A 25,168-nucleotide genomic window follows, 5' to 3' on the forward strand; every position below is an offset into this window, starting at 1 on the left:
ACTAACAACATTGTAGAATTACTCAAAATGTATAAAAGTAAAATTAATCTACAAAAGAAAGATATTAAAAGAAAAATGGGAAAAAATAAAGAAGAAAAGAAAGATGTAGGAAAAGAAAGACTTCAAGTCGAGGGAGCAAGAATTGGGTAACTAATGAAAGGATTTTTTAAAGGAAAAAAAATAACAGAGAAAACAAAATTAAAAATTTAAATTAGTGATGGAGATCCTGGAGAGCTGGCTGAGAGGTGATAGGCACAACTGCTTTTGCAGAGGTAAGGGTAAGGGTAAGGGCCCAGCATCTACAGGACATCTCAGGATCATCTGTCACTCCAGCTCCAGAGAACCTGATGTCCTCCTCTTGCTTCTGTGCTCACTAACACCCGTGATACACATACATACCAGTAGGCAAAACACCTCAACACACAAAATAAAAATTTAAATTATTTTAATGGCAAAAGTAAAAAAAAAAGGAAAATACACATTCCAGCAAAATAACAATAACAAAAAATTTCCTTGAAATACCTCTGCTTTAGCTAGGTGTGGTGGTGCAGGTCTTTAATCCTAGCCCTTAGGAGACAAGGACCTCTGTGAGTTTGATGTCAGCCTGGTCTATATGATGAGTTCCAGGACAGCCAGAGCTACAGAATTGTGATGCCCTCTCTCAAAAAAAACAGAAGAATATTCTGTCCTTGCCCCCACTGGAACCCCCTGACTTTACTTTTTCCATGCAATATCAAATATCCAGGCCCAGTCCAGTCCTGAACATTTTCTATTGAGGTCTAGCCTGGTGGGTCCTTCTGTTCCTATTCTCTGCATACCTCCCCTTCCTCAGGTCTAGCCTGGGCTTCACACCATTGCCCTGGTGTATTCTGGTGAGCTCCACTTCCACTGCCATCAACCTCCAGGTCAGGCCAGCACGCACATCTGCACACAGGTCAGACTCTCCCCAGCTGTGGGGGGGCACAGAGGCTCTTGTGCTCCCAGATAAACTCTAGGGAACCAGGAATGCTAAACACATAGGCTTGTCTCTTCAAAGAGAGGGAGGCATTACCTGTTTCCCACCTAGGAGGCTGGGAAACATTGTGGTTAACAGCCTGGTGACCTTTGAGCTATCTGTGTATCGAAGATCACACCGGATCCTCTACCAGAATCTTATCATGAGCTTGTCAATCTATAGAACCCATGTTTAGGGAAGATGTCACTTGTTCTTTACAAAGAGTATTGGTGTAGTCTTGTCTTATGCTTTAGTGTGTTCAGGGGTTGAAGTTTATCACAAGGATTTTTTTCAGCAAATTGTGCTGTGCTTAAGTATGCCTAAAATAAACTACTCAGGGTCAGACTCCCTTCGTCCCTCCTGTGGGTTCTTACTCTGCTGGTTATGGTGGTGATAGAGACCCCCACACCCAAACCCCTTCTATCCCCTGATCCATCCTTCCCACACCATATCCACTGTCCGGTCTGAGCCATTCCCACACATTCTGTGCTTTGTGCCAGCCTGCCATGTCCACATCAGACACAGATCAACAAAAGAAGTCTATACACCCAGTTCCCATGGAAAACAATACAAGCAATATGAAAGATGAAGGCAGTATCTTCTCCAAACCAAACCTACCAGTATTACAAAAAGCTCTCCAATAAGAATAAACCCCGGATCACAGACATTCTTAATACAGAAATTACAGATTTCACCAAAGAATTCTGGGTATTTAGAGAAGAAACAAAGAAACAAGTCAATAAATTTAAAGATAATAAATGTTTGGGTGATGCCCAACATAACACAATCATAAGACTGATGGAAATAATGAAGACAACCCAGGATTTAAAAAATGAGATTTAAAACAAGAGAGATAGTAATATTGAAGAGAGTTCAAACTGAAGTGAAGGCAGAACTGAAAATCTTAATGATAAAAATTGGAAAATTGAGGGGAAAGTCTCACAAACATAATGGGTCAAGTAGAAGAAACTTTATCAGGCCTCAAAGATAAAGTATAGTGAAGAGATGACACAAAAATATAAAATTAAAAATACATAAGAGAAACATTCCTGAAATGTGGGACACCATGAATATACTAACTGTTATTTATGGGTACAGGTGAAAGAGAAGAATCCCAGGTCAATGGCATAGACAAGTACTCCAATAAAGGCAGACACAAGTGGCAGTGACCGGCGCGCAACACCTAGAGCAGATCGCCCCACTACAATTAAATCAAAGAGATAGACCTTTTGTTGGCAAGGTCCCTGGCAAACGGGGAGCCTGGTCCTGTTCTTAGAGACCCTTCTGAGTGGTGAGAGGGATCTTGGCCCTCAGCAGGAGCCAGGAAATGGAGCGAGGGCATTTTGTAAGAGGAGCCCCTGGCCAGCAGGGAAACCTGATCCAGTTTTAAAAGACCCATTAGATAGCATTGATAGGAGGAGATGGGCAGGCGCCAAGGCAAGAATTCACCCAACAATCTGAAAAACAACATGAAAACACCAGAACCCAATGATCTTACAACAGAAGGACTTGAATACCCTAACATAGAAGAAGTAGAACAAATTGACTTTATGAAAACAATAGAGTCCCTTAAACAACATGTAAAAAAACCCTTATAGAAATGGATGAAAAGAGCCTAGGCAGTTTGGATGCTCACCTTACTAGACCTGGATGGAGGTGGGTGGTCCTTAGACTTCCCACAGGGCAGGGAACCCTGATTGCTCTTCGAGCTGATGAGGGAGGGGAACTTGATCGGGGGAGGGGGAGGGAAATGGGAGGCGGTGGCGGGGAGGAGGCAGAAATCTATAATAAATAAATAAATAAATTAAAAAACAAAACAAACAAACAAAAAAGAGAAATGGATGAAAAGTATAACAAAAAGTTTGAAGAAATGAGTAAATACGTACATGATACCCTGGGAAACCAAGAAAAAACGATCAAACAGGTAATGGAAACAGTTCAAGAATTGAAAACTGAAATGGAAGCAAGGAAGAAAACACAAACTGAGGACCAGCTGGATATGGAAAATCTAGGTCAATGAGCAGAGTCTACAGAAACAAGCATAATCTATAGAATACAAGAGATAGAAGAAAGAATTTCAGATTCTGAGGACACCATAGAGAAAATAAACACACTGATCAAAGAAAACAGCAAAGCCAACAAATTCTCATCACAAAACATTCAGGAAATATGGAACACAATAAAAAGGCCAAACCTAAGAATAATAGGAATAGAAGAAGGAGAAGAGTCACAGCTCAAAGGCCAGGAAATATTTTTAACAAAATTATGGAAGAAAACTTTCCCAACATAAAGAAAGATATTCCTTTGAATATTCAAGAAGCATACAGAACACCAAACAGACTGGATCAAAGAAAAACATCCCCTCGCCATATAATAATCAAAACACAAAATATAAAGATTAAAGAAAGAATATTAAGAGCTGCAAAGGAAAAAGGCCAAGTAACTTATAAAGGTAAACCAATCAGACTTATACCTGAATTCTCTATGGAAACCATGAAAGCCAGAAGGTCCTGGATAGAGGTACTGCAAAAACTAAGAGACCACGGATGCAAACACAAACTACTATACCCAGCCAAGCTATTGTTCACTATCAATGGAGAAAACAAGACATTCCAGTATAAGAACAAATTTGAACAATACGTAGCCACAAATCCAGCCCTACAGAAAGTAATAGAAGGAAAATTGCAACCCAAGGAATCCAACATTGCCAACACTGCCTACAATAACTCAGGCATCTAGTGACCCTTCACCAGCACAACTCAAAGAAGGGGGACACACAAACTCTACTACCAAAAACAGTAAGAATAACCGGAGTAAACAACCACTGATCATTAATATCACTTAATATTAATGATCTCAATTCACCTATAAAAAGGCACAGGCTAAGAGATTGGATACAAAAACAGGATCCAACATTCTGCTGTTTGCAAGAAACACATCTCAACCACAAAGACAAGCATCTACTCAGAGTAAAGGGTTGGGAAAAGGTATTTCAAGCAAATGGTCCTAAGAAAAAAACAGATGTGGCCATACTAATTTCTAACAAAACTGACTTCAAACTAAAATCAATCAGAAGAGATCGAGATGGACACTTTATACTCATAACAGGAACAATTCATCAGGATGAAGTCTCAATCCTGAATATCTACACCCCTAATATAAAAGCACCCACTTATGTAAAAGAAATATTACTAGAACTCAAGGCAGACATCAAACCACGCACACTAGTAGTAGGAGACTTCAACACACCCCTCTCTCCAATGGTCAAACTTTATTACAGAGCTACAGTATTGAAAACCGCTTGGTATTGGCACAAAAACAGAGAAGTCGACCAATTGGAATCGAATAGAAGACCCTGACTTTAACCCACAAACCTATGAACACCTGATCTTCGATAAAGGAGCTAAAAGTATACAATGGAAAAAAGAGAGCATCTTCAACAAATTGTGCTGGCAAAACTGGATGTCAACCTGTAGAAGAATGAAAATAGATCCATATCTATTACCATGCACAAAACTCAAGTCCAAATGGATTAAAGACCTCAATATCAGTCTGAACACACTGAACCTGATAGAAGAGAAAGTGGGAAGTACTCTACAACACATGGGCACAGGAGACCACTTCCTATGTATAACCCCAGCAGCACAGACATTAAGGGCCTCATTGAATAAAAGGGACCTTCTGAGACTAAGAAGCTTCTGTAAAGCAAAGGACACTGTCACTAAGACACACAGGCAACCCATTGACTGGGAGAAGATCTTCACCAACCCTGCAACTGACAAAGGTCTGATCTCCAAAATATATAAAGAACTCAAGAAACTAGACCATAAAAGGCTAATCAACCCAATTATAAAATGGGGCACTGAGCTGAACAGAGAATTCTCAACAGAAGAACTTCAAATGGCCAAAAGACACTTAAGGTCATGCTCAACTTCCTTAGCGATCAGATAAATGCAAATCAAGACAACTTTAAGATACCATCTTACACCTGTCAGAATGGCTAAAATAAAAAACACCAATGATAGCCTTTGCTGGAGAGGTTGTGGAGAAAGGGGTACACTCATCCATTGCTGGTGGGAATGCAAACTTGTGCAACCACTTTGGAAAGCAGTGTGGTGGTTTCTCAGAAAATTTGGGATCAACCTACCCCTGGACCCAGCAATACCACTTTTGGGAATATACCCAAGAGATGCCCTATCATACAACAAAAGTATATGCTCTACGATGTTCATAGCAGCATTGTTTGTGATAGCCAGAACCTGGAAACAACCTAGATGCCCTTCAATGGAAGAATGGATGAAGAAAGTATGGAATATATACATATTAGAGTACTACTCAGCAGTAAAAAACAAGGACTTCTTGAATTTTGCATACATATGGATGGAAATAGAAAACACTATCCTGAGTGAGGTAAGCCAGACCCAAAAAGAGGAACATGGGATGTACTCACTCATATTTGGTTTCTAGCCATAAATAAAGGACATTGAGCCTATAATTCCTGATCCTAGAGAAGCTAAATAAGAAGAAGAACCCAAAGAAAAACATATAGGCATCCTCCTGAATATTAACCTTCATCAGTCAATGAAAGGGGACAGAGACAGAGACCCACATTGGAGCACCGGACAGAAATTTCAAGGTCCAAATCAGGAGCAGAAGGAGAGAGAACACGAGCAAGGAACTCAGGACTGCGAGGGGTGCACCCACACACTGAGACAATGGGGATGTTCTGGACTGGGTCTGAAAAAGCATGGGATAAAACCGGACTTGCTGAACATAGCGGACAATGAGGACTACTGAGAACTCAAGAACAATGGCAATGGGTTTTTAATCCTACTGCACGTACTGGCTTTGTGGGAGCCTAGGCAGTTTGGATGCTCACCTTACTAGACCTGGATAGAGGTGGGTGGTCCTTGGACTTCCCACAGGGCAGGGAACCCTGATTGCTCTTTGGGCTGACAAAGGAGGGGGACTTGGCTGGGGGAGGCGGAGGGAAATGGGAGGCGGTGGCGGGAAGGAGGCAGAAATCATAAATAAATAAATAAATAAATAAAAGAACTCCAATAAAATCAAGGAAGAGTAGTTCTCAATCTTCCCAATGCTGTGACCCTTTAATACAGTTCATTATGTTGTGGTGACCCCCAAACTCTGATGGACAAATTTTCACAAAAAGAGTAAAGACGCAGAGTAACTACAATCCAGCAATCAAAGGGGGTTCAGTACTCTACAAACAAGTCTTCTTGACCAAAAAACAGAAAAATCAGAAATAAATGATGTGCATCAAATGGACTTAACAGAAATCTACAAAATATTCCACACACACACTAAAGAATATACCTTTCAGTTCAAGGAAATTTCTCTAAAACAGACCACAACCAGGGACAGATTAACTGTAGTGAAACAATTCTTGACCTTTGAAAGACTGAACTTTTGACAGACCTTACAGAAAAGGGAATCACACTCTTGACTCTGCCCTGAAGCTGCTTCCCTAATGTGTACTCAGCCTGTGTCAGTTGAACCTGCCTGTAGCAGCATGGAGATGAAATAATCAACCTTATTATGCCTGTGATTTTTGTGTAATCAGCTTTGGCAAATATGCTAATATATTGTTTTAATGTCACATCATGTACTTTCATGCCTCTCACCCAGAAAATTAAATGTGTGTGTATATATGTGTGGTTGTATTAATTGGCTGAAAACAACCAACATGCTGAAAGCAACCTTATAAAACAAATATCCAGTCTAAATGTTGGAAAACAATACTTGGATACAGTTTTGTAACACAGGTTTGCAGTGATGTTTGCTATTCTGAGTCAGTTGTAGTAGGTAAAGCAATTTCCCCTTGAAAAACTGTGATAAGATTTCTGTAAAGGATCCCCCACTCCTTTATCATGGGATGTTTTCTGAGCTGTTCAATAAGACCAAGTAAAACCCTTTATTAGGGATAGTCCAACAGGAACAGAAAGACACACATGCAGGCCAGCAATCACAAATGACAGACAGAAGATACAGTGAGAGAAGTGAAGAATTCAAATTCGGGGTCACTGTGGTCAAATTTATCCAAAAAGACATCTGTGGTTTTACTTCTTTCTTGTTTTTTTTCTTTTCCTTCCTTTCTTTCTTTCTTTCTTTCTTTCTTTCTTTCTTAAAGATTTCTGTGTCCTCCCCGCCACCGCCTCCCATTTCCTTCCCCCTCCCCCAATCAAGTCCCCCTGTCATCACACAGCTAGTTCTCATTTCACGTGGGTTTTTCTTTCCTTTTTTTCCCCCTTCAATTTGAAATCTTTGTTCTGCGATGGTGTAGCCATCCGTCTCACATTTCCAAGACTGTGAGTGCCCAGAACTTATTTTATACATACCCTTCACAATAATGTCATGCTAGCTGTGTCCATCTATTATAGTCAGCCCTGCTGGGCTGTTCCTACTTTTGCTTTCTAATATGTTCCAGCCACCTGGAACAGGGACTGACATGCGGTGGTAGTTACTAAGTACCACCAAATGTATGACTAACTTGGAGATGGCATGCCTTTGTAAGAGGCAGGGTAAATTATTTCAAGGCCTTGGAGAATCTGTTGGATGCCTGCATGCTGTACAAGAGTCACCCCTGGTCCCCTATCTCCTGAGGCCCTTCACTGTCTTTCCATCTGGCTACTCCTTTGCCTTGGATGTACTTGTGGGAAGTGCCCACAGTCAAGCCTGGACTGCTGTTTGCCTGGACAGTGGCTATCATGGCTACAGCTCTCCAGATCTTTCCATCCCAGTTTTCTTGTCAATTCTGATGGGAGGATTCAAGTTTCATATAGCTCATGGAGAACAGTGAGCTGGGAACTCAGGTAACGATGTCACTGAAAGCATGGGAAAACTATACAAACACATATGAGGTTATTGTACTGGCTGGCTGGCTCCTGCAGATCAGTGGTTTAAAGCTGTTCAGATGCTATGGATGGCTAAATCCCCAACACTTCTAGGTGGCCCAACACTGAACACAGTGACTTTTCCCTTGGAGTATAGAATCTCTGGGTGCAGATGAGATGGTAACACTGGCTACAGGCTGCTAGTGGAATATTACATCACCTGTCTTCCTTATCTCTGCTCTCTAAATCAGCTACCTCTTCCTAGCTCCTCCCTCAGGGATCTTCAGTTTTCGAGGGAGAAATTGGCTTTCAGAATCACTCTGATGGCCCTCACCACAATAAGTAAGTGGCTATGCATCTTGGCTTCCTGAGAGACTGTAATTATTGTGCCCTAACTCATATCCCAATCCTACCTACATTGGACAGAAGACCGGTAGGGTACAGTATTTCATAATATATGTCACTAATATCATCTAACTTTTACAATTTATTAAATATGAAAGTAGACTATTGAGCAATTCGTAGTATTTCTGTGCCCTCCACCCCTAGACAAGGACATTGGGACAGAGAATTTCGGGATCTGTTCACAGATGCTGATGTAGGATGTAGATCATTAGGTTTCACTGGCTTCTACTAAACATAAACAGGAACTACATCTGGGGAACTGTAATGTGGAAAAAATGCATCAATTATTCAGTCAAGGAGCATTTTGGAACAGGAGAAGCGGAAGGTTGGGCAATATGCTCATTTAGACAATGTTTTATGTTCAAACAGGCGTACTTATGTCTACATACCTGACTCACCCAAACACTGTGGACTAAAGACAGTCTCTGCAGTCCCCAGAGTCATTACATGCCCTACAGTGGGCTTTGCCTGATTTAAAGCAGATTCCATTGATGCTCCCTGCTTACCCTAGTGTGGCCATCTTCTCTGCCTTTGTCAGAGGATGTGCTTGTGTGCAGTAGAGGAGGGAAGAGGGAGTATGCACAGGATGCTCTTGGACATCCCTGGCCATCAGAAGCTCAATTGGAATCGGGATACATGCTGCTGGGAAGGTCAGCGGTGTAGCTTGTTCAAAATCAGTTCTTAGTTTCTTTTTTATTGTTTTCATTGAGCTATATTTTTTCTCCTCCGCTCCCCTTTATTCCCCCTCCAATTCTACCCTCTCCTATGATCTCCACACTCCCAAATTGTTGAGGACATCTTGTCTTTTTCTACTTCCCATGTAGGTTAGATCCATGTACGTCTCTCTTAGGGTCCTCATTGTTGTCTATGTTCTCTGGGATTGTGAATTGTAGGCTGTTTTTTTTCTTTATGTCTAAAAGTCACTTATGAGTGAGTACATATTATATTTGTCTTTCTTAATCTGGGTTACCTCACTCAATATGATGTTTTTTAGATCCATCCATTTGCCCACAAATTTCAAGATGTCATTATTTTTTTTCTGCTGTGTAGTACTCCATTGTGTAAATGTACCACATTTTCTTCATCCATTCTTCTAGGCATTTAGGTTGTTTCTAGGTTCTGGCAATGACAAATAATGCTGCTGTGAACATAGTTGAATACATGTCCTTGGGATATGATTGAAAATCCTTTGGTATAAACATAAAATTAGTGTTGTTGGGTCTTGAGGTAGGTTGTTTTCTAATTTTCTGAGAAATCACCTTACTGATTTCCAAAGTGATTATACCAGTTTGCATTCCCACCAGCAATGCAGGAGTGTTTCCTTACCCCACATCTTTCCCAACATAAGTTGTCAGCAGTGTTTTCGATCTTGGCCATTCTGACAGGTGTAATATGGAATCTTAGAGTTGTTTTGATTTGCATTTCTCTGATGGCTAAGGATGTTGAACATTTCCTTAAGTATCTTTTGCCTCTTTATGATTCATCTGTTGAGAGTTCTCTGTTTAGGTCTGTACTCCATTTTTATTGGATTATTTGATCTTTTTTATTTTGTTTTTTAAAGAGAAAACAAACTACCTTTTTCATTTTATATACCAATTCCAGTTCCCACTCCCTTCCCTCCTTCCATTTCCTCCTCAGAGAGGGTAAAGCACATTGCTGTAGGGGAAGGTTCAAGGCCCCTCTGCTATATCTAGGCTGAGTAAGGTATTCATCCAAAGAGAATGGGTTCCCAAACAGCCAGTACAAGCAATAGGGATTAATCATGGTGCCACTGCCAGTGATCCTACAATCTGCCCCAGCCATGCAACTGCCACCCACATTCAGAGGGACCAGTTTGGTCCCATGCTGGCTGCTTCCCTGTCCAACAGGAGTTGGTGAGCTCCTATTAGCTCAGGTAAACTATTTGAGTGGGTGTCCCCATCATGATCTTGACCTCTTTGTTTATATTCTCACTCCTCCCACTCTTCAACTGGACTTTGGGAGCTCAGTCCAGTCCTCTGCTGCAGGTTTCTGCCTCTGTTTCCATCAGTTGCTGGATGAAGGTTCTATGGTGACATTTAAGATATTCATCAGTCTGACTACCGGGCAAGGCCAGTTCGAATACCTTCTCTACTATTGCTTAGGGTCTTAGCTGGGGTCATCCTTGTGGATTCCTGGAAATTTCTCTAGTGACAGATTTCTTGCCAGCCCCACAATGGCTTCCTCAATCAAAGTATCTCTTTCCTTGCTCTCCAACTCTGACCCTCCTCCATCTTGACTATCAGGTTTCTTCAAGTTCTCCTTCCCCTCCCCTTCTTCCTTCCTCTTCCTCTTCAATCCTTCCTTTTTCCCCACTCCCATGCTCCAAATTTTGTCATGAGATCTTGTCTATTTCCTCTTCCCAGGTGGATTCATACATTTTTTTTTTTTAGGGTTCGTCTTGTTACTTAGCTTCTCTAGGGTCATGGACTATACATACATTTTCTTTTAGGGTTTACCTTGTTACTTAGCATCTCTAGGGTAGTGGACTCATTATCCTTTGCTTTACAACTAGTATCTACTTATGAGTGAGTACATACCACGTTCATCTTTCTGGGTCTGTGTTACCTCACTCAGGATGTTTTTTTTTGTAGTTCCATCTGTTTGCATACAAATTTCAAGATGCCATTTTTTTACCACTGTGTAATTGTGTAAATGGTGATGTACAATAAAATTTCTTTACTGTACAGGATTGTGTTGGCTATCCTGAGTTTTTTTTTTCCATAAGAAGTTGATTATTGTTCTCTCAAGGTCCGTGAAGAATTGTGTTGGAATTTTGATGGGTATTACAATGAATCTATAGATTGCTTTTGGTAGGATTGCCATTTTTATTGTATTGATCCTACCCATTCAAGAGCATGTGAGATCTTTCCATTTTCTGGTATCTTCTTCAATATCTTTCTTCAAAGACTTGAAGTTTTTGTCAAACAGGTCTTTCACTTCTTTGATTAGTGTTATTCCAAATTATTTTATGTTATTTGTGGCTATTGTGAAGTGTGTTGTTGCTCTGATTTCTTTCTCAGCTTCTTTATCATTTGTATCTAGGAGGGCTACTGATATTTTTTTGAGTTTATCTTGTATCCTGCCACATTACTGAAGGTATTTATCAGGTGTAGGAGTTCCCTGGTAGAGTTTTTTGGGGCACTTATGTATACTATCATATCATCTGCAAATAGTGAAAGTTTGACTTCTTCCTTTCCAATTTGAATCCCCTTGATCTCCTTTTGGCGTCTTCTTGTTCTAACGAGGACCTTAAAAACTATATTGAATAGATATAAAGAGAGTAGTCTACCTTGTCTTGTTCCTGATCTCAGTGGAATAACTGTGAGTTTCTCTCCATTTAGTTTGATGTTGGCTGTTGGCTTGCTGTATATTGCCTTTATTATGTTTAGGTATATTCCTTGTATCCCTGCTCTCTCCAAGACCTTAATCATGATGGAATGTTGTATTTTGTCAAAGGCTTTTTCAGCATCTAATGAAATGTGATTTTTATTTTTCAGTTTGTTTATATAGTGGATCGCATTGACAGATTTTCATCTGTTGAACCATCCCTGTATCTCTGGGATGAAGCTGACATGATCATGGTGAATGATTTTTCTGATGTGTTCTTGGATTTGATTTGCCAGTATTTTATTTAGTATTTTTGTATCAATGTTCATGCTCATCAATATTTCTTGAAGAAACAACTCTTTGTCTCATTGATTCTTTGTATTGTTTTTTTGTTGTTGTTGTTGATTTCAGCTATCAATTTGATTATTTCCTGTCATCTAGTCCTCCTGGGTGAGTTTGCTTTTTTTTGTTCTAGAGTTTTCAGGTGTTCTCTTAACTCACTAGTGTAGGATTTTTCTGGCTTCTTTATGTAGGCATTTAGTGCTATGAACTTTCTTCTTAACATGGTTTCATTGTGTCCCATAAATTTGGGTATGTGTATAGTCATTTTTGTTGAATTTTAGAAAGTCTTTAATTTCTTTTTTTTAAATATTTATTTATTTATTACGGATACAATAGTCTGTTTGCATATATGCCTACAGGCTAGAAGAGGGCACTAGACCCCATTACAGATGGTTGTGAGCCACCATGTGGTTTCTGGGAATCAAACTCAGGTCCTTTGGAAGAGCATGCAATGCTCTTAACCGCTGAGCCATCTCTCCAGCCCCCAGTCTTTAATTTCTTTCTTATTTCTTCCTTGACCTATTGATGATTCAGGTGAGTATTGTTTAATTTCCATGCTTTTGTGGATTTTCTGAAATTAGTGTTGCTGTTGAATTCAATTTTAAGCCACGGTGATCCAATAAGATACATAGGGTTATTCCATTTTTTTAAAAAAAAATCTGTTGAGGTTTGCTTTTTTTGTATCTCTTGAGGTCACAGGCTCAGGCCTGCTCTCACAGAGGTGGCTGGCTCAGGCCTCTAACAAGGCTGGGAAACCACAAACTAAAACCTCCTAGTTTGACATTGATCTGTTATTGGTGATCTACGTGGAGTGAGGAGACATTGTTCCCAGCTCCTAGTTTCTTAAAGTTCTCAGTTTAATGTAACATCAATGTACTTTACTGCCCTCTGAGGTTATTTTTTATGTGACATGGGTGTACTCAACAAATCAGAAAAACTGAAATAACTCCACATATCCTATCTGACCACAATGCAATAAAATTTAAAACAGAGAGCAAACACACCTCAGGTAGGTACGCAGTCTCATGGAGATTACACAATCAATTACCAAATAGTGAATGGGTCCAAGAAGAAACCAAGAAAAAAAATATCCTGAGACTAAATGAAAATGAAGACACATCCAAAACTCTGGATACATAAAGACAGTACTGCAGGGGAATGTGTAGCACTAAGTGCCTATGTTTAAAAAATCGGAAGGAACAAAAATAAATGGCTTACTTATACAATTCAAGAATTTAAAAAAATTACAAGAAAAAAAACTAGTCCCTGTGGGACCCTCACCCCTTCTTCTCAAAGGGGCAAGAAGAAATTTCCTAGCAGAATGTTTTCCCAGGAAGATAGTGGCCTTCCCCTTTCCCTCCCAGGAGATTGCAAGCACAAGGTCACTTAGGTCAGCCCAGCCAGCCACCTGGTACAAGCTGATAAAGATGGCCTAACTCAAGAACAGTGGCCTTGCTCTAAAAACAAGGAAAAAGATTACTTAACAGAATGGGAGGGAGCAAAAGTCCTTGTACCTGTGCCAAAGCATCTTCAAAGATTCTCTTTGTAGTTATGCCTTTAAAAGCTTACCCCACAGAGGAGATACAACTCCTCTCTACCTTGTTGTAATGAGGATGGAGATGAGTTCCAAACATGTTTGTATTATGCTGATTAAACCTTGCTTATTACAGTCTGGGCCTTTCTGGTAGTCTCTCTCTGGGGGTCGTAATCTGGGCACAACAGTCCCAAATCTAGTAGACAGAAAGGAAAGGAACAACAGAAATCAAAGAAGTAGAATCAAAAGAAGCAATACAAAGAATCAAATGATTTAAGAGCCAGTTCCTTGAGAAGATAAGGAAGACCCACCGTGGCCCAGCTAAAAGGAGAGAGAAGCCCAGATTCACAGACACAGAAGCAAACTGGGAACATTGCAACAGACACAAAATAAACTCAGAATATGATAAGGAACTGCTTTTGGAAACTGTACTCCATTAAGTTGGAAAATCAAAAAGAAGTAAATCAATTTCTAGATTTACCCATACCACAAATTTAAACCAAAAAGCGATCAACAATCTAAACAGACCCATCACAAATGAGGAGATTGAAACTGTAATAAAAATCTATTTAAAAAAAAAAACAAAAAACAGGCCCAGCTAGACTCAGAATTCCATCAGGCTTTTAAAGATCTACAGCCAGTCTTTCTTGAATTGTTAAAAAAAAAAATAAGTAAAGAGAGAAAAGGGGGCATTTCCAAACTCTTTCTACAAAGCAAGTCTTAATCTAACACATAAACTAATCACACACAACAACAAAGAACAGCTAGAGAGTAATGTCCCTGGTGAAAATATATGCTAACACCTCAATAAAATGCTTTCAAACTGAATACAGGCACACGTCAAGGAGATTAGCCACTGCCCTCAAACAGGCTTTATCCTGGAAATGTCAGGATGGATCAGCATATGCAAGTCAGTAATTTAAAATATCAGATGTCCGGAGTTAAGGACAAAAATTACACAGCCATCCCAATAGATATAAAAAGAGATAAAAGCCTTTGACAAAATTCACCATGCCTTCATAATAAAAGTCCTAGAGAAAAATTAGACTCAGGGGAAACATACTTCAACACAATAAAAGTTCTATATGTGAAACCCATAGTCAACATCACCCTTAATGGAGAAAACTTAAATAATCCCATTAAAGTAAGGAATGAGACAGGGCTGTCCACTATCCCTGTTTATTTCAATACAGTGCCTGGAGCACAAGCCAAAGAGATAAGGCATAGGAGAGAATTAAAGGGATACAAACAAGAAAAGAAGTTGAAGTATCACTATTTACTGATGGTGTGAATATATATATATATATATATGATCCAAAAATTTCACCAGGAAATGTCTAAAAATGACTGAAAATTTCAATAAACTGTCAAGGTAGAAAATCAATTTACAGAAATCAACAGTTGTTCAAAACACCAGCAACAAACCATGCTAAGAAAGGGATCATGGTCATGTTCCCATCAACAATAACCTTTAAAAAATTAAACATCTAGGAATAAACCTAAACAAAGAGATGAAACACCTTTACAGTGAAAGCTATGATTCCCTGGAGAAAGCTATTGACAAAGACACCAGAAAAGGGAAAGACTCGCATGTTCATGGGTTAATAGAATTAACATTGTGAAAATGGCCATTCTATCAAAAGCAAATACTGATTCAATAAAATTCCAATTAAATTTCCCATAACACTTTTCACAACAATAGAAAAATGTACTAAAATTCACACGGAATCACAAAAGCAATTCTGAACAAGACATATATACATATTTTAAAAAAAAAAAGGCTAGGAAAACAAATTACCCAATTAAAAAGGCCCCGTGGATGTGAGCAAAGAGTTCTCAGAGGAGAAATTAAAGTGGTAAAGAATTGTGCCCCATTCAGAATGTCTAGGCACAAAACAAAACAAACAAACAAACAAACAACCCCTGACAAGTAATGCTGAAGAGATTTGCCCTTATCCACTCCTGGTGGGATTGCAAACCAATGAAGTCTCCCAAGAAATCATCTACTTACTACTGCGAGCCTCCTAAACCAGTGTAATTCCTAACTGCATTCTAAATATTTATTCTTATAACCACAGATAGGTATAACCCTCACTGAAGAGGAGGTGAAACAAATACGTATTTTATACTTTTTTATATGAACCTAACAAAATCAAATTACTACTTTACCATATATAACTTAATGGAAATCTTTGCTAAGAAATTATACAGGTATGTAGACATCACCTCTCATGAATGAGGCCTCTATTTGCAGATGTTGGGAATCATAACAGAAAGTCACAAATGGCCAAAATGCAGAGAATAACTGACTGTGAATTCCCAGGCTCAGCTGATAATCTACAACCCAACTTCCACAACAAAGGCTCAGGGTACACCATGGAAAAGGGGCAGAAGGATTATAAGAGCCAAATAGATAGCATCATCTGCAAAATTGTGCCTTATATGACAGAGAAGCTACTCCCATAAAATTTCAACATGGCTGCTAAACAAGACCTGAACAATTCCAACACCAATTGACAAATCAATACAGATGAAGGAAATTTTATGGGCCACAACCATAAATAAAGTGCTACAAATATTTTGAGTTTTCTAAGACTTGCAAGTCGAAGCATCTCAGGTACCACATATACAGGCAAACAGCATCAAGGAAAGCACTTAGAGGCTTCTGAGGGGTCAGAGAACAGTGTGGGTCTCTGTTGAAGAGAAGCTGAAGGATGGGGAGTAAAAGATGGGTTAAAACACGTTGAAGTGGAAGAAGAAAAGCCCACAGGGATGTTCCCAACTTCCACTCAGCCAGCATTCAGAGTTCTTCTGGATAAACATGACTGTGTTCAGCCATGTCTGTGGGTGGAGTTGGGGATTGATGGCAAGTTCACAATTTAGACTGTGGGAAGTTCCATGGACTGCTTGGAAGTCATAGCTGCTGCGTCTTGTCTTTTGGTGACATTTGGTGATACTCAGACTTTGATAAAGAATAAAAGTCACACAGCCAGGGTTATGTAGTAAGATACTGTCTCAAAAAAAACTAAATGCAAATAAAATTCAGAAATGTGCAAAGATTCTCTAATTTGTTAAATGTGGTAAAGAACAACAAAGTTTCTAGGCTACCTTCCACCAAACATCTAGTGTTTCCCAAGGCGGGCTTCAGCCTGTCCCTTTAAGACCCCACATTGACTTTGGTACTGTGGCCTCTTGCTTCATCGACATTGGCTGTCATCCTCTGGGATCATTTACTGAACTTGAAGGACCTCTGATGTTAATGACCTGAGTTCCAATGTCTTTTAAAATTTGACTCACTGTTTGCTTTGAATTGCCTTTTGACTAATAAATATAGTCTATCATGACTTAACTACTTCTTTGGTAAAATTCTCCCTAGCCGGTCTCTTTCAGAATTTTGAGCACTCCCTTGACTCCATGACCACCTTAGGGCCCAGGAGCTTGTGGAGACCAAATATGTGAGCCTATGCCACCTTGTCTAAAGGTCAGAGAGCTTGAGATTATTTTGCTTGCTCAAAGTTGTTGACAACAAGTTTGGCCACACACCCTGACCTAGGGTTGGTTACCAGGTGTTTTGGACATTAAGATGGCCCATAGAGGTAGATCTGCTCCATCCTGACCAAAGGTCAGTGTTTCAGACATACTTCTGCCTCTTCTTATGGAATAGGAGACTTGACTTGGAGAAGGGCTGCCTGCAGGTATTTATACTGCACCAACCAACATACGCTTTACTCAGGAGTCAGTGGATAGATGGCTCAAAGGATTGGAGCAAGTAGATGCTCTGGCTGTCTTTTGTATCCTGGTAAAGCAGTCTTTTGCCTTCTCACCTTCCTTTTGTATTGGAGTATAAAAGTCTATGAAAAATTAACCATGGATGAACTCGGAATGCAGCAGCACTAAGTTGCCTTCCCAACACGAATCTGTGTCTCTGTGTTTCTTTCTTATCTCTGTTCCTCTTACTTAACATTTCTAATCCTCAAACTCCTACTTGAAATGTCAAACTGTCATGGTTGATTAAAAATTAGAGCATCTGCTGGGCGATGGTGGCACATGCCTTTAATCCCAGCACTCGGGAGGCAGAGGCAGTGGATTTCTGTGAGTTCAAGGCCAGCCTGGTCTACAAGAGCTAGTTCCAGGACAGGAACCAAAAGCTACAGAGAAACCCTGTCTCGAAAAATCCAAAAAAAAAAAAAATTAGAGCATCTTTTATATTATTGTTCAGGGACAAATGTTACAAAGTCAGCCGGAGGCTAATCAATGATGTAACACAAAGGGAACACAGGGTTTCTCAAGAGCATTAGAGACGGAGCACACAGAGGCCTGGGGACGGATAATTCAAGTCTCTTCAGGAGGAACAGCCAAGTTCCAAAAAACCAAAACCTTAACTCCTCCGAGGTTCAGGCTTCCTCCCCAAACTGGCCTAGCCAAGTCCACTCCTAAGCAAGGGCACAGAACTAGGTTCCTTTTGTCCTGTCACTGAGTCCTCTGAGAAAGCCTTAGATTGGTGGAATTTCAGTAATGTTTCTTTTACAAATGTGTGTGCCCTTGTATTTAGGGCATAGACATCGTTTTGATGGATGTTTCTTGTGACAGATATGAAATGTCTTTCTTCATGTCTATTGATTAATTTTAGTTTGAAGTCTATTTTGTTAGATATTAGGAGAGCTATACCAGCTTGTTTCTTAGGTCCGCTTGACTGGAGAATCTTTTCCTAACCCTTCATTCTGAGCTGAAGTCTGTCTTTGAAGTTGAGGTGTGTTTCTTGTATGCAACAGAAGGACAGATCCTGTTCTCATATCTGTCCTATTAGTCTGTGGAAGACTGGTGAACTCTCAACAAGGCCCAAACATGATTCTAAAACATGGCTCTTCAGAAGCACCAATGCATAGAGGCAAAGAGAGAGAGAGGCTCAGAGTGAGGTGACACAGGGGTGTCAGTGTCCACACTAACTGTCATGCTGGGGAAGAGTATTTGGGGGTTTTATGCCTTTGAACTTCTCTTTTTGAGGCTGGCTCTACCCAAGGCTCTTGGGAGCGTGCCAGAACAAATGCTTCCTCCAAGCCATACTCCCAGCCCTTAAACTGGGAGTTTAAACAGAGAAAGTTATTTTAAAGAACACATTTGTAGAACACGTTCCATTTTTATTAGAGATAAAGTTCAGGATTTGTATCACAGAACTTTAACATCTATTATTTCAAAGGTGGGCACATCATGGGCCACCAGAATGTCCTTTCTACACCTGCACATGGTGATACATCTCAAGCACTAAAGGAAAATCAGTCACACACTAACCGAGGATTTCCAGTGTGCTGCGCACTTGGCTAGCCTTGGGAACTCAGAACCAAGCCCTGGAGAGCTCCTAGCTCAGGGCTTTGTGCTGTCTGGACAGGGACCTGATGGGGGAGCCCAGAATGTGGATGGAGAGGGGCAGGCCCAGCTGAAGCAATGGTGAGTGCGGAGCCTGGGCTGCAGAAAGACTAAAGTGCAGGCAGGCTAGAAGAACACGGACATGGTCCCAGGAACATGGCACCACAGGCATACAGTGGAGGGAGGGCTCCCTTCCTTTCAGGACAGGGACAATGGACTCAGTTTAGAGACAACAGCACCCTCAGCAGAGATCCTGACTCAGCCCTTGCTGTGCACTTGAGATCTCCAGTTCTCTCCAGCAAGTCTCCACAGTGCTCTCCTGGGACACTCGCCTTCCCCACAGGTTTTCTTTCTTCCTCTGTCACGAGCTCACTGCCAGTGACATGGACTCTTTCATGAGCAGTGTCAGACACAACTCTTCCCTGGAACTGACTGACACACGGACATGAGACCCTGTGCTGTGCACATGCGCATCACCCTGGAGGGCAGCACTGCTGCTTTGCCAGCTGTTTGTAGAGCAGTGGAGTGGATTCTACAGCTGAGGAGAAATTAGCAGTGCACACCAGGATACAAAGGGGCCAGCCCTGGACACTGGAGCATGTGCAGACTCAGGCAGTGACTCGCATCTGTGAAGCCACTGAGGTCAGTAGATAATGATTAATAGCCCGCGATCTATGAACCAATGATTATAACTAAAATCCCAAGTGAACTTGTGGGTCTGTGAGTGAAGTCAGTGCCAGAAATCCTTGTTTGTGGATAAGTTTCCCAAGTCTGAATTTGCATGCAAGTAACAGAAATTCTCACTGTCTTAGAAATGGCATTGCTAGCGCTGGGAAATGGCTCAGAGGTTAAGGGTACTTGATGGTGTTGTAGAGGTCCTAGGTTCAATCCCAGCACCTGCATGGCAGCTCATGATCATCTGAACTCCAGGTCCAGGGCATAAGACACCCTCTCTGGCCTCTGTGGGCAAGCACGTGTTGCACAAAAAGGCAGCCAAAACTCTCATGGACGTAAAATAAAAATATCTCTAAGAAATGCCATTGCTAATGGTGACATGACAGCTTCCCCACAACGGGAACTGCAGGGATGCACAGATGCACAGAGACCCAGAGCATGCTGGAACAGTGTGTTGATGGCCATCCAGGTGAAGTTAAGGGTGAATTGTGAAATTCTTTTCTCCCTTCAGCTCCAGATTAAAACAGGACAAAGGTTAAGACAGATATCATGGTATTACCAATACGCAGGAGTCAGTTTAACCTGTACTTCAGACTAGCCTTGAATTTAAGGCAATTTGTAAATTTTGTAATTTAGGAATTACTTAACAAGGTATCTCCTAAACTCAGTAGTTTAAAGTCACATTTTGTTATTCTAGCTGAGGACTCTGTGGGTTAACTCAATTAAAGAATGTCATAGTATATAAGAGTCTTAGGAACTTTTTTCTTCTTCCTCCCTACCCCTCTAAGAGATATGTATGTGTGTGTGTGTGTGTGTGTGTGTGTGTGAGAGAGAGAGAGAGAGAGAGAGAGAGAGAGAGAGAGAGAGAGAAAGCTGCTGAGTTTCTTTAGACCTGTGTATAGAAAGCAAAGCCTGTGTGAGGTTATTTATAGGCCTGCAGGAGCTACAGTGAAGGACTCTAGACTTTCAGGAATGGATGGGGCCTCATAGGTCCCTTCCTCTGATTTGTCATGTTTCTAGTCTATCTTGAAGCTCTGGAATCCTGAACTCTGTGGAAGTCGATGGAAGTGGCTCTTCCCTATTGGATTTCCACCCCTTTGGTGAGAATGGTCACCTTATTAAAGTGCTCCCACACTCATCTGGAGGAGGAGCTGGGGAGCTGAGCTGAGCAGAGCGGAAGTCTGGACTCTCACTAGGTCAGTTCTCTCTCTTATAACCTGTGTAACAAGTTCTATGTCTGCATCAGTGGAAAACAGTTTTTCAATGTTCTATTTAGCATGCATTAATTGTACAAAAGAGCTAGTTCTAAAGTAAAATGTAATTTCTACTCATGTAATTGTAATATAATTTATCATATTCCCTGCTCAGTACCATTGACTCTAGCTGTGTTTGATTCTGGTTCATATTGTTATGCCCAGATCGCAGGGTCACCCAAAAAACACTATGGAGTCTGTCCTTGTAAACAAAAGCCAAGAGCTGTTATTCAAGATTGAGCTTCGACCCTGCATCCATCTGACATAGCTGTGAGATTGGAAAGCAATGATCCAAATTGGGTTAGGATTTTTATCACAGCAGAGGTTGGGGTGTCTTGGCAAATGGGAACTGGGTGTGTGCTGGACTAAGGGACGTCTGGTGATCCTATCTACAAAGATGGCAATGTCAGGTATCCTAGTCTTTGGAACACTAGGTATTTTCCCCTTGACTGTCCCATTCCTAGGCAGTGCCCGAGTGGTCTCAGTTTGTGGTCTTTTCCGGAACCAGGTTTGCCTTAGGGTAACCTGAAACTCAGGCCTGCTCTTTGACTGACTAATCTCTATTGAGCCTATTATGACTGGTCCATACATACCCCTCTTCACAAGTACAGATGACATGACCCAATCACGGGTCCTACTGCCTAGGGACTCAAGGGCATGGTATTGGGACCTAAAAACTGTTAGCTAACAGATTTTTCTACAGCAGTGACCATCCTTGGCTACCAGGGCTTATAGCTCTGATCTTTGAGTACAACCAAATTATAAACTGAACGTCCTCTTTGCTTCTGTATAAAGGACCAGAGTACCTTATTCTATTGCAGAACTGAATGCTGGGAGAAAGAAGGTGAAGTCAAAGAGAAGCCATGTTGCCACCCACAGGAGACAGATGTCCCCGATTGAACCCGCCGAAACTTTGTTGGTATGAGTTGCTGGGAATGAACGAACAGCCGCTTTCATAAAAGGCTTATCCCTGTAAATAATTATGTCATCACTTACCGTGATCATAATGAAAGAATTTGATCATTTATAAGGATGACTGACTGTTTACTTGTGTTCCCTAACATTCTACAGTAAGTTAGCAACTTTTATAAGACTTGGGCTTTATATCCCATTTCTGTCAGGTTTAGCCCTAAAAATAATGATCTTGACTTGGATCTCTTTTAATATTAAAATAAAAATCTTAAATAACTCATTTTATCCAAAAAGCTTGAGCTTAGCAAAGTTAGCAAAGACAAGGAGGCTAGACATCCATTCTAAGGCCTAAATAAATCTTGAGTAAGGAGAGACATATTCTAAGCCATTGGTTTTTAACTTTCTCAATGTTTTGAACTTCTAATGCAGTTCCCCATGCTGTGGTAACCACCCCCCCCCCATTCAAAATTTTCACGTTGCTCTTTTAGAACTGCAGTTCTGTCATTGTTAGGAATCTTAATGTAAACACGTGACACGCAGGCGGTCCTTTCACACCCCTGTAAAAAGTGGTTCAACCCCCAAAGCGTCAGGCTCACTGGGCTGAGAAACTGTCTCAAGCCCTTTGCCAGACTGCTTAGGTCATTGTCTTGCTGCATCAGAAGGAATTAACACCCCAGTTTCTCCTTTGTGAGGCTTATGACTGTGGCCCTATGTTTGAGCTTTTTATTTTCAGTCTAAATATTAAGCCTATAAAAAATTTTATAACCTTTAAAATGTCTTTAGCCTTATGAATTTAAATACTTTAAAAACTGTCCTGAAAAAGTTTTAAAATAACTCAAATGTCTTCCTGCTATTCCAAAAGATAAAGTACCCTCTTTTATATTAAGAGGCAGAGAACACGGCATAACCATAATCTGTATAAGGCAAAATTAAATCGCTCGAGCAATTTAAGTTCAACATCATGGATTCCTTTATAATACCTTCGGTTTTTTGTGTTTGAGAGGAGGTTTAGCTCATCTCTTTGGCCCCACCCTCAGCCTTGTATACATAGCCTGGCTTCTGGCTTACAGCCTGCTCCATTTCACTGTGGCTGCTGCTTCTGGTGACTATCACCTGGCACTGGCATTTCTAAAACTGTTTAGGTCACCATAGCAACTGGACTCTCTTTGAAACTCTAGCCCTCCCATACATTCGCAAACCTCAGCTGTTGTGTGAGCAGCGGGCTACTTTTTGGCACCCGGCCACCCGCATGGCTAGCTTTACCCAAAATAATTACATGGAAACTGTATTCTTTTAAACACTGCCTGGCCCATTAGTTCCAGTTTCTTATTGGCTAGCTCTTACACATTGATCTAACCCATTTCTAGTAATCTGTGTAGCTCCATGAGCTGGCTTACCAGGAAAGATCTTAACCTGTGTCTGTCTGGAGTGGGATAATCATGGCGACTCCCTGACTCAGCTTCTTTCTCCCAGCATTCTGTTCTGTTTATTCCGCCTACCTAATTTTATGTCCTATTAAAGGGCCAAGGCAGTCTCTTTATTTAACCAATGAAATTAACACAAAACAGAAGATTCTCCCCCATCACTCAGCTGTTCCCTATGGTCTCTTTTTGTTTTTACAACCATTATTGAAGGCGTAAGTCACAAACAATGCCACACCAGTTTGAAATTATGATTAATGAAAAAAACTTACAGATCACTGTCCCAGACAACAGCCCTCTGCGCAACCAGAAAGGGAGTCTAGTCGCCTGCGGAGCAGGAAGTGAAGAGAGAGAGAAGAGGGAAGTGGCCGCTTTTTTAAAGGGAGAGAGACCACGCCCCAATGGGCTGGTATCTCAGCGGCTATAGGCTGGAGGAGCAGAAGGACCTCCTGCAACACCTCCCCCTTTTGTTTAAGTAAGAGAGTTCTAAACCTACTATAAAATTATATACAATAAGTACAAATATCCTATTCTAACTAGCTTAGGTCTTGTATAATAAATAACTTGGCCAAGTCATGAGAGATAGTAACTACATTTATATAGTCTTCAACCCCATCGAAGATCTGAGAAGGGAAATAATGTTACCTGGGTAATTAGGAAGTTCAGTAAAACAACTTCCAAAACATGCAACAAATCATAGAGACAACTAGATACCTGGGCAATCACCCAAAGTCATGTTTGCAGCATTGAAGCAACCAACTTTGGCTAAGGCCTAACATAACTGACATACCATTTTCAAAGGCAAGCAACTTTTCAAAACTATCTTACCCTGTCTTGGCAGGATATGACAGTCCTGTTTTATCCATTGATGCATGCTCTGTATCTCTGTCAGTGGTTGAGGTATGGGCATTTCTTTGCCCAAAGGCCACTTCTGCCAAAAAGAAAGGCTCCAGGTGGAGTGTCTTTGGTGCTCAACATTCTCTCTGGAATAGAGCGGTGTTGCCAGGAGCAATTGTGTCTCACTACCACAAAACTCTAAGTTAGATTAAAGGCCATTTTCTACAGCTCTTTGAAGAAGTTGAAGATTATCTATCTATACTGAGTATAATCTCTATATATCTAAAGAACCTGATTAGTCTAATTATAAATGACAAACTTAGATGACTATTAATCTATATAATTCTCAATATCTATCTAACTTAAAGACCAAGACAATAAACAACTGTGTAACAAATGAGGATAATGACCTCCAAATATAAACACTGTACAAATATACATTGCAATATGGTAAATATATATCAATACACAGACAATATATAAGTATCTTAATCAGAGGTAGAAATGTACACTGCAATATGGTAAATATATGCAATATATATATCAAAACAATATATGTCAATACATAAAAAATGTTTTAAACAGAGGTAGAAACATGCATGCATACAATAGTCAATATAATTTAACTTTGTATCAATATAGAAGAATCGATACCAATATATTTGTCTAAAAACAGTAACTCACAATTATAAATCTATTATCCCATCATCCCTCTTTTTTTTTCAAAATGATCCCTGAGCTTATAAAATTCCTCCCCCAACCCTCAATCATATACTAATTATAATCAACCCCTAAATGATGTCCCTAAACCCAAGGGCAAACTTTACTGGGAGAGGGGACGTCGTCCTCTAGAATTATTTCCAGCTGTCATGGGGGCGACATTCTTTCTGGGGGATCCTGTGAAAGTAATCATATATCAATCTGTTGATTTCATTGGTTAAGTAATAAAGAAACTGCTTGGCCTCATAGGTTAAAACATAGGTGGGAGGAGTAAATAGAACAGAATGCTGGGAGGAAGAGGAAGTGAGCTCAGACTCGACAGCTCTGCTCTCTGGAGCAGAGACGCCATGCTCCCCTCTCAAGGGCAGACGCACGCAATGAAGCAAGCCGCCAGGTTAGACATGCTGAATCTTTCCCGGTAAGACCGGTGCTCACAGATTATTAGAGATGGGTTGATCGGGATATCAGAATTAGCCAGTAAGGTCTAGAGCTAAAGGGCCAAGCAGTGTTTA

General features: G+C 40.6%; 1 protein-coding gene across 1 annotated transcript in view; it reads right to left on the reverse strand.

The window, feature by feature from the left end:
* LOC121466002 (glutathione S-transferase A2-like) overlaps positions 1–25,168 on the reverse strand; it is a 105,520-nt gene that overhangs the window by 51,481 nt on the left and 28,871 nt on the right. The window lies entirely within an intron of this gene.

Source organism: Microtus oregoni, unplaced genomic scaffold, assembly GCF_018167655.1.
Source record: "Microtus oregoni isolate MIOR12 unplaced genomic scaffold, Mior012 000032F_ref0000030, whole genome shotgun sequence".
In the NCBI taxonomy this organism is placed as follows: domain Eukaryota; kingdom Metazoa; phylum Chordata; class Mammalia; order Rodentia; family Cricetidae; genus Microtus; species Microtus oregoni.